At 39.1% G+C, this 16,230-nt stretch overlaps 1 long non-coding RNA gene and 1 pseudogene across 1 annotated transcript in view; one reads left to right on the top strand and one right to left on the bottom strand.

The window, feature by feature from the left end:
* LOC108519549 (uncharacterized) overlaps positions 1–1,078 on the bottom strand; it is a 91,545-nt gene extending 90,467 nt beyond the window's left edge. Inside the window, exon 1 of the long non-coding RNA XR_001882653.1 lies at positions 999–1,078. This is a non-coding gene — a long non-coding RNA (uncharacterized LOC108519549). The remainder of the gene's footprint in view (positions 1–998) is intronic.
* An 8,474-nt stretch (positions 1,079–9,552) lies between these two features.
* Positions 9,553–10,738, top strand: LOC108519512 (interleukin enhancer-binding factor 2 pseudogene; annotated as a pseudogene).
* The last annotated feature ends 5,492 nt before the right edge of the window (positions 10,739–16,230 follow it).

The raw sequence follows: 16,230 nt of genomic DNA, 5'->3' as shown, positions 1-16,230 counted from the left end.
GAGCATAATAAATTGTTGCAGATCTTAAACTTTGAGCAAGAGCATATTTCAAAGAAATACCTTCTTTTAGGAGGAGATTTAAAAGAATCAGTTATATTAACTGAGACTTCCTTAAAATGAATTCAGCAAATGCTGCTTGTTGTTCTCTGAATATCTGATTAGCACGGACAGTTAATAGTCAAAATTCAAAATTCATCAACAGATTTTATGACAACAGCTATCTTAATCNAGGAGGAGATTTAAAAGAATCAGTTATATTAACTGAGACTTCCTTAAAAATGAATTCAGCAAATGCTGCTTGTTGTTCTCTGAATATCTGATTAGCACGGACAGTTAATAGTCAAAATTCAAAATTCATCAACAGATTTTTATGACAACAGCTATCTTAATCGCAGATCTTTTAATATTATATCTTCAATGGCTTTTACGAAAATCTCCAGTTACTGAAAAATATATACTATTTTTATGAGATTAATTTAACAAAAGTCTATCTCAAAATTTTTGAAACATTAAAAGCTTTCTCACAAAGAAATCAGAATAGAGCTATTGCAAAAACAGATAAAAAATCTATAAGATCACCTAACCTATTAAAACAATTATGTAATTGAATAATTTCTTAGTATAATAAACAAAATTATGTGTTCTTGATGCCATTAATTGTGTCAGCCCAAATAATTAACACTAGATACTATAGGGAAAACAATCTATTTATATTTAAATTTTATAAAAGAACAAAAATATTTTATTTTAAATCCCCAATAAATACCACACACCAATGGTCTTAACTGACCTAGTTTTAGTTAAAAGTAAAAACTACATTTAGGTTCAACCACAGAAAAGAAGAGGCCACTTTTCTAGTTTAATTATTATGCCTCAATTATCTGGGAGCCATTAGTTCAGCTCTCATAATTCTAGGAAAGAGTTCTATCACCATGTCACAGAAACCTTAAATTATATTCTAGTCCATGCTTAGAATTGTCTTACTGTCTCTTCCATACTTTTAAAAGCTGCATTCAACACTTGTCTTTGTGGTCTTTTGCTAAGGATCCAGGAGGCCCACAGGTCTGAACAAACACATTGTGGTCTTCCAACTGGTACCTGGCTTCTGCTACTGGATTTGCCAAGTGACTCCTCCTGTGACTCTGGAAGCCTTGAAAAATTTGGCATCACTCCTTCATCTGTAGATTAACAATAACTTTATCCATCTTCTTTCCCACAACTATGGGAAAGGCTCTGAAAAAAAACAGAAATCATAACTTTGTACCTAATTTGTGATTTTTTGGTAGAAGGAAGTTCTCTAGGAAAATTAGAGATTGCACAATCTTTAAAATACTAATAATCATAATCTCAACAATCTCTTTGCTGTATTAAAAAACTTACAGGAATTTATAATAGCCTCAAACTGGAAACAACTTAAATGTCCATCAACAGGAAAGTAGGTTCATACAATGGAATATTATTCAAGCATAAAAAGTATGAACTACTAATACATAAAACAACATGGACAAATCTCAAAAACATTATGCTGAATGAAAGAAGCCAGATTCATAAGAGTACTCATTGTACAATTCCATTCCTGTGAAAGCCAAATACAGGTAAATGAATCTATGGAGCTAGAAATGAAATCATGGTTGCAGAATTAGGGTAATTTACTAGAAAATTGTACAAGGAAAATGGCAGAGGGTGGAAATGTTCCATATGTTTTTAAGGGGTGATATTACACAAGTACATATAATTATCAAAAATGTGAGCACTTAAAATCTGTGCATTTTATTGTATGTTACTTATATATATGTTAATAAAAGAATCTTAGCAAAATGTCTCCTACAGGAGTTACAATTTGCTAAGGACTCTTCCTCAGACCATAAGAATTGATTTAGGACTAATAATAGTATTAATCTCTGGGAGAAAGAAATGGGGACCAGGATTAGAGGTATTGGTCAAAGGGGACTCTAGCTTTATCTGTAACATTTTTCATCAGTTTAGCACCTTGCTCTTTTCCCTTTTATCTAGGAGATGAATTTATATTGGTATACGGAGCTGCCACATTATTTTTTAAGGTCACGTAGTTGTATCAGCCAGAGTTTATCAGGGAGGCAAAACCACTTAAAGTTATGGGCTGAGAGAGATAGTATAGAAATTAGACCTTGTACAAGTGGTGGGGGAGCTGGAGAAGTAAAGATCTGGGAGGGAGATTTTGACATTTCTGAAGAGTTACTAGTCAATATGAGAAGCCCCTACAGTACTTCAGGCCACAAAGCAGTTCAACAAAGGGGAAGCTGGGGGGAATCTATGGGAAGCTGTTTCCTCTGTGGGTCTCTAGCAAGGTGCCAGTCAGGAGGAGAAGTTGAACATGGGACAAAGAAGAGTGAGGGCTTGCCAGCAACCACCAGCCTCTCTGAGTCTGTCTCCCATCCAATCTCCATGCCTTTAAGAGAGTAACAGGTGCTGTTCACTTCCACCTTGCAAATGTCCCACTAATTCCTCTTTTGGCCAATTCTCACTTAGAATCCTACAGGAAAGGATTCTGGGAAACATAGTTCTAAGTTTTACCCAGTTAACCTGGTACTGGTACAAACTACCATGATAGTATTTCTTTGTATGGCTTTACCGTAATTTAATCAGTCACCTATTGATGAGCACTTGGGTTGTTACTGAGCTTTTGCTATCACAAATGGTGTTGCAATGAATATCCCTGTCAATTCCCTCCCTCCACACATGCAGGAAGGCATCTGTAGAATACAACCCAGGTGAGGATTGGTCCAATTTGATCCAAATGTCCATACCTAGTCCCCCAAAATTGGACCCAGCCTTGTGGGTGCTCACGGTAAAAGTTAGAGAGCAGGTACTGTGGCTTACTCTGTAGGTATTATGTAGGCACTATGTATATAGTACATAGTATATACTATGACTACTAGGTAATTTTGGCTCCCCCAAAATTACACCATTCAAGTAAAGGAAAACAGTTTCCAAAAGCAAAATAAACAGTTTTATAGATTGGGGTTTTCACCCTCAGTGCTGTTGACATTCAGAGCTGAATAATTCTTAATTATCACAACAAAAATATCTTCTGAAAGGTAAACTCATACGTACACCACCACCCACCAATTGAGAACCACTGGAAAAACAACAGATTTTAAAATTTAGAAGTAGAGCTAAGTCATTTTGCATAATAGAGAAAGAAAGGACTGGGGTTTGGGGGTGATAACATAGGTAAAAAGGGGACCGAGCATGGTGGCTCACTACCGTAATCCCAGCACTTTGGGAGGCCAAGGAGGGTGGATCACTTCAGGCCAAGAGTTCAAGGCCAGCCTGGCCAACATGGCAAAACCCCCTATACTAAAACTGCAAAAATAAGCCGGGAGTAGTGGCAGGCACCTGTAATTCTAGCTACTTGGGAGGCTGAGGCAGTAGAATCGCTTGAACCCGGAGACGGAGTTTGCAGTGAGCTGAGATCACACCACTGAACTCCAGCCTGGGCAAGAGAGGGAGACTGCCTCAAAAAAAGTGGAGGGGTGGGCGTTGAGAATATTAAACAAGGAAAAAAGTAATTGAGAGAAGGAGTCAGAGAGAAAGCAGCTCACAAGATAGGAAAGTAATATTGGATGCTGGAATGTGTACAAAGAGGAACTATTTTTAAATTTTTGACATTTTAATTTTCCCTCAGGGTCTAAGAACAATCATTTCAAACATTGTGTTAATTTTTTTCCTAATTTTAATTATCTTCCTTATCCTCAGATCTTCAGGAAAAGTTCTCTACATATAACCACCTTATCTGTGTTACTGGTACATTGAGGAGGTGTCCAGAGACAAAGAGACAAGATGGCAAACGCATGGACAAGATGCTATGAGGGAGTGGGATTCAGAAGAATGTCCCAGAACACACCACCACTGGGAATCCACAGAAATACTGGGGAAAAGGCACAATGGACTTCCCACTTTCCGTGGATGGGGCCTTGACCCATTTTAAGAGGCTATTAAAGGAAAAATTGACTGCAGGAGGTAGGTCAACTTGGAAACATGGGATATATTTTTTTAAATTTTAGTCATGGAGAGATGGAAGGATTCGTAGAGGCCTGGTATATAACTAAGAGCAGGGACTCCGGAGTCAGAGGGTCTCTGTTGGAATCCCAACTTTGCCGCTTATAGCTATGTACTTTTGTGCAAGTTATTAAAGCCTCTGAGACTCCATTTCCTTCTCTGTAAATAGGGAAATAATAATACCCACCTCATAGGGTTGTCAAGAGGAGTAAATGAAGCACAATTGTAAAGTGGATGGACAAGAGCTTAGTGTACACAAATTGCTGTACAAGGGCTTGTTAAATCATATAAATAAATATGCATCAAAATGTTAACAGTGATTCTTTTGAGGAATATTGTTATGGGAGTTTTGAATTAAATTTAATATTCACCTCTGAATTGTTTAAATTCCCTACAAAGAGTGTGTATTACTTATAAAATCAGGAAAAAATAATAAAAAGATTCCCATTTAGGAAAAAATGCAAAGTATCCATGAGAATCTTCATGATAAGCATCAGAAGCAAATTCTTTTCTACAACAAATGATAACAATCTACTGATTATAAAGTTTTCTGTTAAAATATAACCCCTATGTTTTAAAGAAGTTCAAATCTGGACATGTGTCCAGCTCAAGATTCAACTTATCTATCATCAGAAGACAAGTAAGACTAATGAACACATTTGTTCAGGCTCTGGTTCAATGATAAGAGTCTATTACCTTCATAGGACTCATTAGTGTCTGCCTATAAGAGAGAATATGCTTGAATCATACAAATCTTGCATTTCTTAAACAGGGACCAGGTTCATTCATTATGGGTGAATAATTAAAACTGCTGTAGCTGTGTCTTTAATAAGAGTATCATACATCTATAACTATTATAGATCTATAATAGAATTACCAATAAATAGGACTCTGCCCTCTTATTTACACTTGGAAACAATAGCAATGTGCATACTGCATGCAAAATGCTCACATTGGAGGAACTTTAAAAATCACAATGTAACTCAGCTACATCTCTTACATTTTTATACAGGTTAAACTTGGTTTAACATAAAATCTACAAATATGTGTTACACTTTCATGCTGTGTAAGAACTGTATTCAGAGATTCCCAGGATTTAAAGGCATGCATGCTATTGTTCTTGCCTCCTGGGTGGCTTGCAGTCTACTTGTGAGGACCACACATGTTCCTTGGCTGGTGGGGGCAGACAGGAGGGAGGAGTAGGAAGGGGACTTGTATTAGGAGACACTCAAATCTTCTTCTAGATCTACTGCAAATACCATCTGTCAGCCTATCCTTTCCCTCTTCTGTAACTCAGGCTAATCGATTACAAAAGCAGTAATAGACCCACCACATAGACAAGTGTGGGGCCCAGGAAACACTGGCAGTTTTGTATTCCAAGAAGTAGACAGTGCAAGACCCCTGCAGCTTACATGATGGGACTATAGAACATCTAGCATAGAATTCCCAACCTGCTATAACCAATAGAGGGGCAAGGAGAATTAAAGCACGGATAGGGTGCTACTCCAAACTATTTTATGGACCAACACACTGGGAGTCCTTGCCCAGCCACGGGCCTCCATCTTTTAGCAAATGTATTCCTCCCTCATGTTGGAATTAATTTCCCCCTTCCCAACTCCAACCACGTGCTTACAGGAAAATGTGGCATGTTCTTATATGATCCTGACCTTCTAGTCACAGCTGGCATCCAAGGCTGAGCAGCCACCTGACCCAGCCCACCAGAGTTCTCCCTTAGCTTTTTTAAAAAAATGGATCTGGGAGAGTCAGTCTCTCTCTCTGACAGAAGAAGCTGTAAAAGGAGAACTCCCATGCAAGGTGTCAACAACCCCATTAACTGCCAAGTGGAGAAAGCTGGTCTGCAGTGGGAGAAAATAGAGCCAGCACCAAGAGAAGTAGAAACCAAAAAGAGAGACAAAGTCCTGACAAGCTGGTTCCTGGTTCGAGGGCTCCTGAGGCCCGGCTGCATTCCTTCCTGCTCGGCTGGTGACTTGGTCGTCCTACTCTTCTTTCAGTCATGTCAACTACCCCAAGACCCTTCCATTAAATATCCCTTTTGCCTAAATGAGTTAAATATGGACTTCTGACACTTATCTAAAGTCTAGTAACTCAAATTAGTTTTTCTCAACCCAAATAAACTATGGAATAACCCTTAAATATGGCTTGGGTACAGACAGCGTATTTCTTTACAAAACAAATTCAGTGCTATGTTGATATTCTATTAGATTGATTGTTGTAATGGATTTCTCTAATTTGCAGAGATTTCATACCAAATTTGTGTGTCAGATTTTTATTACTGAATTATTAGATTACCTTGAAGGACAGACCTTTGTATCTGTATTTTCTCTTCTTTCTTTTCAATGATATTGTCTTATATTTGGTGGCAAGCAAAAAACCTCAGGAACAACTTGGTAGACTTCATGTTCCAAGTATAAATTGTCCTGTGTATACATTACTCTTGGTCATATTTCATGAGGTTATAGTGTTTTAGAACTGGAAGGAATCTCATTATCTTTATAAACCTTTTGTTAGAAGCCAACTGGAATCTGATAAAAATCTTGAAGAATCAGATAAGTATATATTCAATCAATACAACCTCTTTAGAACACTTCTAAATTACTACTGTCAGTCCAAAAAACAATAATACTATTTTCAATATTAATACTTACATTCAGTTTGGGAACCTTAATATCCCTTCTTTCTCAGTCCTTTAAGACAGAGACCAATCTGCCTTACTATAAAAGGAACAATAACAATATTAAAACAAATTGGTAGCATAAATAAAAACCATACAACCTCATTATCTTTGTGGAGTAAGTGATTACAGTGCTGCTGGTTACCTGCAGAGGCAAAATGCTACCAGCGGCAATTTTGGTGAATTAACTGGGGTTTATTGGCATACTGTCAAAAATTTAGAATGACTCATGGAATGAGTGTTAATGGAGTGAAACCTTCATTCCATCTACTTGGCAAATGGCAAGGCAGTCTAATTGTTTTTCCCTAAAGCAACACAACAATCAGATATTTAGACAGCTCATTACTTCCTTTCCTACTGGAAGAAACAGGAGTCATGAGACAAGAGAAGAGATCTAAAAGCACCGAGATTTTCTTTGAGTTTTATTAGATTTGCTGAACCTGCACTACATGTCTGAAATGCAGGACTGAACAAAAACGACTGCATCTCTAAGGTAAACACAGTATCCAAGGGAGAAACTTTACGTTAATAAACAAATGTTACTGAGTACCCACTGCGGACTAAGCTCTGTGCTAGATACTTCTCAATCGTATTACCTAAGAAGAAGCAACTACGAAAAAAAAGTATGAGACCATAATTAAAACTAGTTTGTAGAGTGCTCATATCACGGAGGTACCTAAGTCATACAACCCCTTACTATTCAAAGGGTGGTCTGCCCATCGCCTGGGAGCCTGTTAGCAATGCTGAATCTCAAGCCCTACCCCGACCCATGAAATCAGAGCTACATTTTAACGATCTCTCCATTTGCACATTCAAGTTTAAGCAGCACTGATTTAACCGTCTTGGCTTATAATTGAGAAAAATAAGGCTCAGGGTGGTTAAGTGATGTGTCTGACCAAACAGGTAGTTAGGAACCCAGCTGGGACTCCCAGGTCTCTCAGCTCCAGTGGAACTCAGGATACTGCAGGATTTCAGACAACAGGGACTTAAATGTGTGTCATTCCCTCAAATAACCACTGATTGTTCCCATCTTCTCTGTGCAAAGCACATACATACAGAGAGCCTGAGTGAGCCCAATCATCCTGCCTCCTCCCAACACCTCCTCCCACTGATACTCCTGCACAGTCCTCCCTGGAGGGACTTCCCCTTTGCCTGTCCTCATTCTAACCTTTTCCAAGGCCCTGTGAAAGAACCAGCTGGCCCATGAAGCCTTCCCTAATGACTCCAGTCCTCTTCAGTTTCTGCCTTTCTAATTCAGATTTGCTCCTACATTCTGCATAGCGCATTCTAAAAAGTGACTTATTATACCCTGACACATTTTCTAATATTATGTACTAGACATATTGGCATATGGTTATATAGCAATAATATAGATGCAATCTTTTTCTCTATTGTGCTTTTCAATAATTGTATCTATGTGTCCTTTCCAAAATAGATTACTTGTATTTTATCATATTAGACCATCACTTAATACAATATCAGAAATAATATGAAACTCTTGTTGGTGGAAGGCATCCTCTCTAAAACATCCCCAAGATATAGACATTCAGTTTTTTACTTGCATACTTCCTGTGTTAGGAGGCTCACTACTTTTTAAAAAAACAGTACCTTTTTAATTCCTAACTTTAGTTATTAGAAAATTTTAAGCCAAATCTACTTCTCACTAACTTCTACCAGTGTCCTCAGTTCTGCCCTTAGAGGTAGTTTTGAACTGGCTGAATCCATCTTCCACAGGAAAGCACTGCAAGTATTTGAACTAATTTAACAAAAATAATTTGGAAACACAGAAGGTCTAGCAATTAGAAGCAATGAAGACCTAAGCCTGTATCCTGCATTTCCTGTCTGTATGCTTCTTAATGAATTCATACTATCCATAAATTTGTGTTGAACACCCACTATGTGCTGGGCTCTATGGAGGACATGCCTTGTGGAGAGATTATAGGACAGAGGAAAGATGACAAGATCACACATACCCCTGAAGCTGCAGAATGGAAACAATTTCACAATGGAAGCTTGAGCCCATCTCATCTGACCTTGTGTTTCATCCAGGTCTTCCTAAGCTACCAAAGTATAAGCCCCTCTAGTCATCCCCCCGCTCCCACACACTCACTCCAATTTGGTTCTATGTTCTTCCTTAGCAAATAATCTTCCCATAGCTGCTCTTCTAGAATTCCAACTCCCAAGTTAATAAACTCCACTGAACTCTCAGTCTTTTCCCAGAACACTAACTCCATCTGCATGGCAGGATTTCCACTGAGGATGCTGCCTTCCTCTCTACTAAAGTGAAGGCTGCTTATTTTCCCAATGATGACTCACAACAGAGCAAGAGAAGAAGGAGCTGCCATTCTTTAAGCCTCCCAATGGCCTTTTAGATTCCTCAATTATTCATTCATTCATTCAAACTAGGGTCCTTCACCCAGTATACAAACACATCTTCTAAGGCTAATGCATTCTAGTTACAGGAATAACTAGAGAATCTTGTGACAGTCCCTCTCAGCTCTAATGGCAATTCGTCCTCTCTGGACAACTGTAACACTGAGTCAGGAACGGCTGAGCTGATGACAGATTTTAGATTATATTTCTGAATTCCATATTTCTTCCAAGAGGAGAAAAGTGAGATCTTTTCTGCTATTTCATCATCACATTACAATTTGGAGAGGAAAATTCTACCTTCATAAATGTTAGAGAATGAAAGATAAACAATGGAATATGTAATGCTAAAGGCTTATAAAGTCTAAACCTACCATGATTTAAAACGAGGTATCTGAGAGGAAAGGGATGGTTGGTGCAGCCTCCAGTGTGGGGGATTTTAAGGTGCCATGAGAGATGACAGAGGACAGGGTCCTGGTGGGCGCTTTGGTTCCAGAAGAAGCCCAGCAGGAGGGTTCGGGCTCTTTGTGCCACATATCCTATTTGATTTCTGTGTGAAATGGCCTTCCCCTGGGTTAAGCCAGCACCTGATGAAATGTCCTTCAGTGAGGCCTTGCTAAAGAGAAATCAGTACCTGGCTCCCAACTCTGCTGAACAGGACTCTGTCCTTTCTCTGGTGACAAAAATAAACAATGTGACTGATATTTGACTGTGGCTCTAATTTGAAGTGCAAATTCAAGAAGTCTGACAGGTAGGATCATGCAAAGAGAGAACATGGCTCCAGGCCACAATGCAGCTGCCCCGGTGGTAATACTAAAGACTCTGCCAACAATGGAAGCTGTTACTGCCCTGGGGAACAAAGCTGTGGAAAGTCTCACAGCTCAAGATCCTGCTGAAGTTTTGACTGTGCTGACCAACAAAACTGGCTTGAAATCAGTTCTTCTGATGCTCCAGTGAAGGCTCTCACTACAACAGTGTCACTGCATCTTGGAAAACTGGACCCCAAAGTCTATTTGGATAGCAAGGTATTGCAGAATGCCTTGGCAGCCATCCCACCTGCCTGCTGGATTGAGAGAAATGCCTCTCAGTCCATAAAGTTTTCCTCAGACTACTCAAGGACTTGACGATTCGTTTTCCTGACTTTGAGCCACTCACATTCTGGATCCTTGAGCTACTGTGTCATTCTGCTGTGATGAACAACCTCACTAGACAGCCTTTGGCCCCGTTGCATATGAGCATTGCTTGCAGATTCTGACTGAAGGACCGTTCCCAACAGGGTCAGTGGGTATCACTGACCCCTGTGAGAGTACACACAGTCATGACCATGCGACTGCAGGACATGGTCTGCCACACAGCTCCAACTCTGGTCCGAATCCTCTCACATGGTAGCTTTAGGAAGATCCTTGGCCAGGAGGGTGATGCCAGCCATCTTGCTTCTGAAATATCTACCTGGGATGGAGTGATAGTAACACCTTCAGAAAAGGCTTAAGGGAAGCTGCCAGAGAAACAGGAAGGAGAGAAGAAAAGGAGAAGACAGAAGAACCACCTCAAGGAGAGAAAGAGGAGAGCATGGAAACTCAGAAGTGGCCTTCCCTTCACTCCCTTTCCTACCCAAGGGGGAAGACTGGAGCCTAAGCTAGCTACCAGTGGGCTTTACATGGTGGCAGGCATTTTCATGGGTCAGGAAGACAACAGGAAGGAAAATAAACCCTGTAGAAGGAAGTGTCAGTCCAGTGGGTTTTGATATTGACTTAGCAGCCAGAGTCTCCCATTTATGACCTATGCCATCCATCTGTAATGAAACGGGATACCAACATTTCTTCCTCATACTCTAGAATCCCCAGCTCCTGAAAACCCCTCTCTCAACTAATAACTTTGCTGTTGAAATGTTGTGAACTGTTAGTGTCTGGCTGGAAAACTTTTCTAAGAAAACAACATAAGTACTTCCTAGTAGGGCATATATAAATAATAAATATAAAAGGAGATAACCTGAGAGCAAATACTGCTTTGAAGATCTACAAATTTCTGCTTTTTCCTTAGTGACGTAACTCCCAATGAAGCTGTTTTTATAGATTTTCCCTTCATTAATTTGGATGATATGAGCCTGAAGACTAAGGGACTCGGTAGAGAAAGAGAGCAATGACTATGGATGACTTTTATTGTGAATTTTGCAAATTAACAAAGCCATCTGCTACAGAGAACCCCACTGGCTGACACCCTGGCCATGTCAACTCCTGTCTTTAACTAAGCTTTCACAACTTAAGAGGTCTTACAGCCTAATCTCACTGCCCGTCCTGGACTTCAAAAAGTATAGCTGTGTAATTTGTTTATTGCATTCTATTTCATATTCTATTTTTATCCCCCAAATAGAGCTGCCTGAGAACAGAAACTGTTCTTCCTACTTCGTCTACAAAAAAGGCATAAAATCAATACATGTTAAGTTGAGACCTTTTGTACTTTCCTCATCAGAATACAGTGTTTTAAGAACAGACTGCAAATTTTATCAGTGGAGTGTTACATATCAAGGAGGCCATCTTTTCTTTCACCTAAGATAGTGCTATATTAAAACAAGCACTTGATAAATGCCTTTTAATGACAGTATACTAAAAAAAAATCATTATAACATTTAATAGATGCCTGCCACATGTACAAATATATATAGTAGTTCTAAAACAGCAGGTACAAAATAGAAAGGTTCCCATATCTTACCAAGTTGACAGCTAGCTTTTAAATAGCTGCAGCACACTGATAGACATTATGTAAGTGAATCCGTACTTCCAAAGAGGCATGTTTTACACTTCTGAATATGTGAATAGAGGAATTGTTCTCAAGTATTCACTACACATGCATGTGTGGGCACACACACGCGCGTGCGCACACACACACACATTTTCATCATTGGCAACTTTTTCCTGGATTCCTCAGACTTGAGTCAAGTGTGTTCACCCTCTCTGCCTTTCACCAGTGCCATCTCTTCATACACCCGTAACTATCTGGCACAGGGTGAAATCATGATTTAGCAAAAGGGCAAGTAGGAGGCAAAATGGAGTGCTATCTTCCGTAATTGCTATTTAAAGGAGACAATAAAAAGGATGAAACAAATTAACAAAGAAGCAAGAGCATCCCAATGAACTGGCCAAGATAATCAACTTGGAAAATTAGCTATTAAACCTTCATGCATACTCATTTTCATAATTTTTTGTGTGTGCTTCTGAAATGCAACCCCCCATTGAAACGGCTGGGATGAAGGTGCTTCATTTCCCTGAGATAAGTCATTTGCAATCGGCCTTAATGAAATTAGAAGTGAGGTTTTTTAAACGCCCTGGTTCATCATTTCCCATTGCAGTACTGGAGTGTTTTGATTGGAGTTGGGGAAGTATGTAAAGGAGGTGAGAAGCTGGCTCAGACTAGTCACCTTTCTGAATTCTTCTACTTTATTTTATTCTCTTTTCCAAATGTATGTGCTAGAGTATGGATTTTGGTTTTCATTATCATTACCTTTATGTATCATCATCATCACCATATCATCATTATCACCATATCATCATCCTTATCATCATTTAAAAGACCTGATTTTTACTTATTTGCAGACTATCTTCCTTAAATATTTAAGGGTATGAATTTCTATGCATATTTTTTATCTTTTAATCTCATCTTATGCTCTCAATGTTAGTCCTTCTTTTGTGTAGGTCTTCATCCTTATGAAAGGCTAATCTTTATTACAGCAGTCATTGAAAAGACCACAAGCATTAATAAAATCTATAAAGAATAAATATCCACACTTACTTTTACCCAATAATTCTAATTTTTTAGTCTGTGAGCTGTTACTAAAGTACAAAATAAGTAGCCAAACGCATTTATTTAAGATTCTTCTTTGGCACTTCCTTTCTACTCATTGGTTTGCTAAATTGCTACCTGGGGCAATGCACTCTAACAAGAATTAGAGTGCATATTTAAACAGGACAAATTTTAATAGGAAGAGAAGCAATGAATTTGGATTATTCACAATCGAAAATTGTGAGAGCCAATGTCCTGAAGATTAGCTATTCACATAAGAATGTTTCCATTGAAGATTAAGAACATATCTTTATATAGCAGATTATTAGTGTGGTCTACTCTTTTCCTTGATTTCGCTTTTTCTAATTAAATATTTTAATCTACTGCTGAAGAAAATAATTTCTATAAACCTTTTTCTCCACATGTGAACAGTGAGTGGCATTTCTGAACTTAGCCAAGATTTAATAATCCCAGAACTCTCAGACCAGAAATTCAGAGGCCCCTAGATGTCTTATGAGGCAGCTTAACAATATGATTTCACAGGCCTTGAGTGGCAGAAGGAGGTCCAAATGTATGCTTGGTACCTAAAAGGCCAATGTTCAAACTAACTAGTGCTCTGCATGTTCAGTCTTATTTATTCTTTATTTCTGAGAAAGAAATAAAAGACCAAATGAAAAGAGAAACTCTAAATCAGGGGTGTCCAATCTTTTGGCTTCCCTGCACCACATTGGAAGAATTATCTTAGGCCATACATAAAATACACTAACACTAATACTAGATGATAAGCTAAAAAATAAAAATAAAAATCACAAAAAAATTCATGATGTTATAAGAAAGTTTACTAATTTGTGTTGGGCCATATTCAAAGCCATGTTGGGCTGCATGTGGCCCGAGGGTTGCAAGTTGGACATGACTGCTCTAAATCAAAGTAAGTAGATGGTACTTCAGGCCAAGTATTTGATATTCGTGTTAACTTTAGCTAAATGGAAAATGCCTGATGGCAGACAATTAGATTAAAATACATTTTCACTAGAAAGACAAAGAGGTCTTACTTTTTGAGGTATCAATAAATAGCCCTTGGTAGATACACATCCTCATAACTGTGCATTAATATTAACTTTGTATATTTTAAATTTATCAGAATAGGATGATTTGTGTCCCTGGTTTATAATTGTGTTAAAACATTTAAAGTGAAAAACACATGTATTAAACTGTCACACCACCTGATGCATTTTTTCCTTTGTTAGGAATCAACACGTTAGATTTTCAAGTTGTTTTCTCGCCTGTTAAATTTCATTCCTGAAATATTTTTGAGTGCCTACTATTTCTGAGGTTACTGTATTTACTCTGGGAATTCAGTATAAGGGATGAATTAGACATAGCCCCTGTCCCTACTAAAGAGACCACAGATACAGAGTTTGATGACAAACAACGAAATGTTACTATGCAACTTGGAAAATGAAATGTTTATGTTGTAAAAGATAAAGTAGACTATTTGGGTTTTATTGTTTTTGTTTTTTTGTTTTTGTTTTTGAGATGGAGTCTCACTCCATCGCCCAGGCTGGAATGCAGGGGCACGATCTCAGCTACTGCAACCTCCACCTCCTGGGTTCAAGTAATTCTCCTGCCTCAGCCTCCCAAGTAGCTGAGATTACAGGCATATACCACCATACCTGGCTAATTTTTGTATTTTTAGTAGCAATGGGGTTTTGCCATGTTGGCCAGCTTGGTTCGAACTCCTGACCTCAAATGATTCACCTGCTTCAGTCTCCCAAAGTGCTAGGGTTACAGCCACGAGCTACCATGCCCAACCAATAAAGTAGAATATTTGCACTTAGAAACAATCCATTTTGTTCTTTTGGGTTTTATTTGTTTATTTATTTAGAGACAGGGTCTTACATTGTTGCCCAGGCTGGAGTGCTATGGCCAATCAGAGCTCACTGCAGCCTGGAGCTCCTGGGATCCAGGGACCCTTCCACCTCAGCCTCCCAAAGCACTGAGGTTACAGGCATGAACCACTGTCCCTGGCCAAATTCTTTATTCTTTGTATATATATATATATTTTTTTCCGAGACAGGATCTCACTAAGGCACCCAGACTCGAGTACAGCGGCATAATCATGGCTCACTGCAGCCTCAACTTCCCAGGCTCAATCAATCCTCCCACCTTAGCCTCCCTAGTAGCTGGGGCTACAGGCACACACCACCATGCCTGGCTAATATTTATATTTTTTGTAGAGTCGGGTTTTGCTCCTGCCTCAGTCTCCCAAAATGCTGGGATTAGAGGCATGAGCCACCACGCCTGGCCCTAATTCTTTATTGTTGTTAAATCTTATGGTTGCAAAGAGCAAAAGGAAAAATGGTAAACATACCTAGAATCCCAACTCTGTTCTAGGGATTTTATATTGTAAAATAATGCACACTTGTCTCAAAGAATCATAAACCATAAGAGTTGAAAGAAAACATATTTTAAAAGTTAAGATTTTGGCCAGGTGCAGTGGCTCAAACCTGTCATCCTAACATTTTAGGAGGCTGAGGCTGGCAGACTGCTTGAGGCCAGGAGTTCAAGACCAGCCTAGGCAACATGGTGAAACCCCATCTCTACCCAAAAAAAATATATACATATATATATACATATATACAAAAATTAGCCAGTATGGTGGTGAGCGCCTGTTGTCCCAGCTACTCAGGAGGCTGAGGCACGAGAATTGCTTGAACCCAGGAGGTCAAGGTTGCAGTGAGCTATGATCACACCTCTGCACTCCAGCCTGGACAACAGAGCAACACTCTGTCTCTAAAAAAAAAAAAAAAAAAGTAAGATTTAAATTAAAACTACACTGATAGAGGAAGAGGTTAAACATGAGTTTTGAGGAACATTAATCTAGGTCACATGGTAAATAAGTGGACTTTTATGGTCTATTTGGCGTACCTGTGGTAGATTAAGGATGACTGCAAATTCTTTGCCACTCTTTCCACTGAGAAGTAGACCACCTCTCCTTGAATCTAAATGGCCTCTATCACAATTTTGACAAACAGAAATAACGCTGTACTAGTTTTTCAGGCCCAGACCATAAGAAACTGGCAGCTTCCACTTCATATCTCTTGGAACACTCACCCTTGGAATCCAGCCGCCATCCTGTGAGGAAGCCTAAGCAGCCCCACAGAAAGGCCCTTGTAGAGAAGAACCAAGGACCCTGGCCAACAGCCCCCATCCAGCTCTCAGCTGACAGCCAACACCAAGTTGCCAGCCATGTGAGCCACACTGGAAGTGAATCCCCCAGCCTCAGTCTAGCTACCTCAGTTGACAACAGGTAGGACAAATGTAAACTGCCCAGATGTGCCCTTTTTAAA

This window comes from Rhinopithecus bieti, unplaced genomic scaffold (genome assembly GCF_001698545.2).
Source record: "Rhinopithecus bieti isolate Rb0 unplaced genomic scaffold, ASM169854v2 scaffold_2435, whole genome shotgun sequence".
In the NCBI taxonomy this organism is placed as follows: domain Eukaryota; kingdom Metazoa; phylum Chordata; class Mammalia; order Primates; family Cercopithecidae; genus Rhinopithecus; species Rhinopithecus bieti.
The sequence above is the reverse complement of the archived record's forward strand: the minus strand, read 5'-3'. Positions and strand labels throughout refer to the sequence as shown.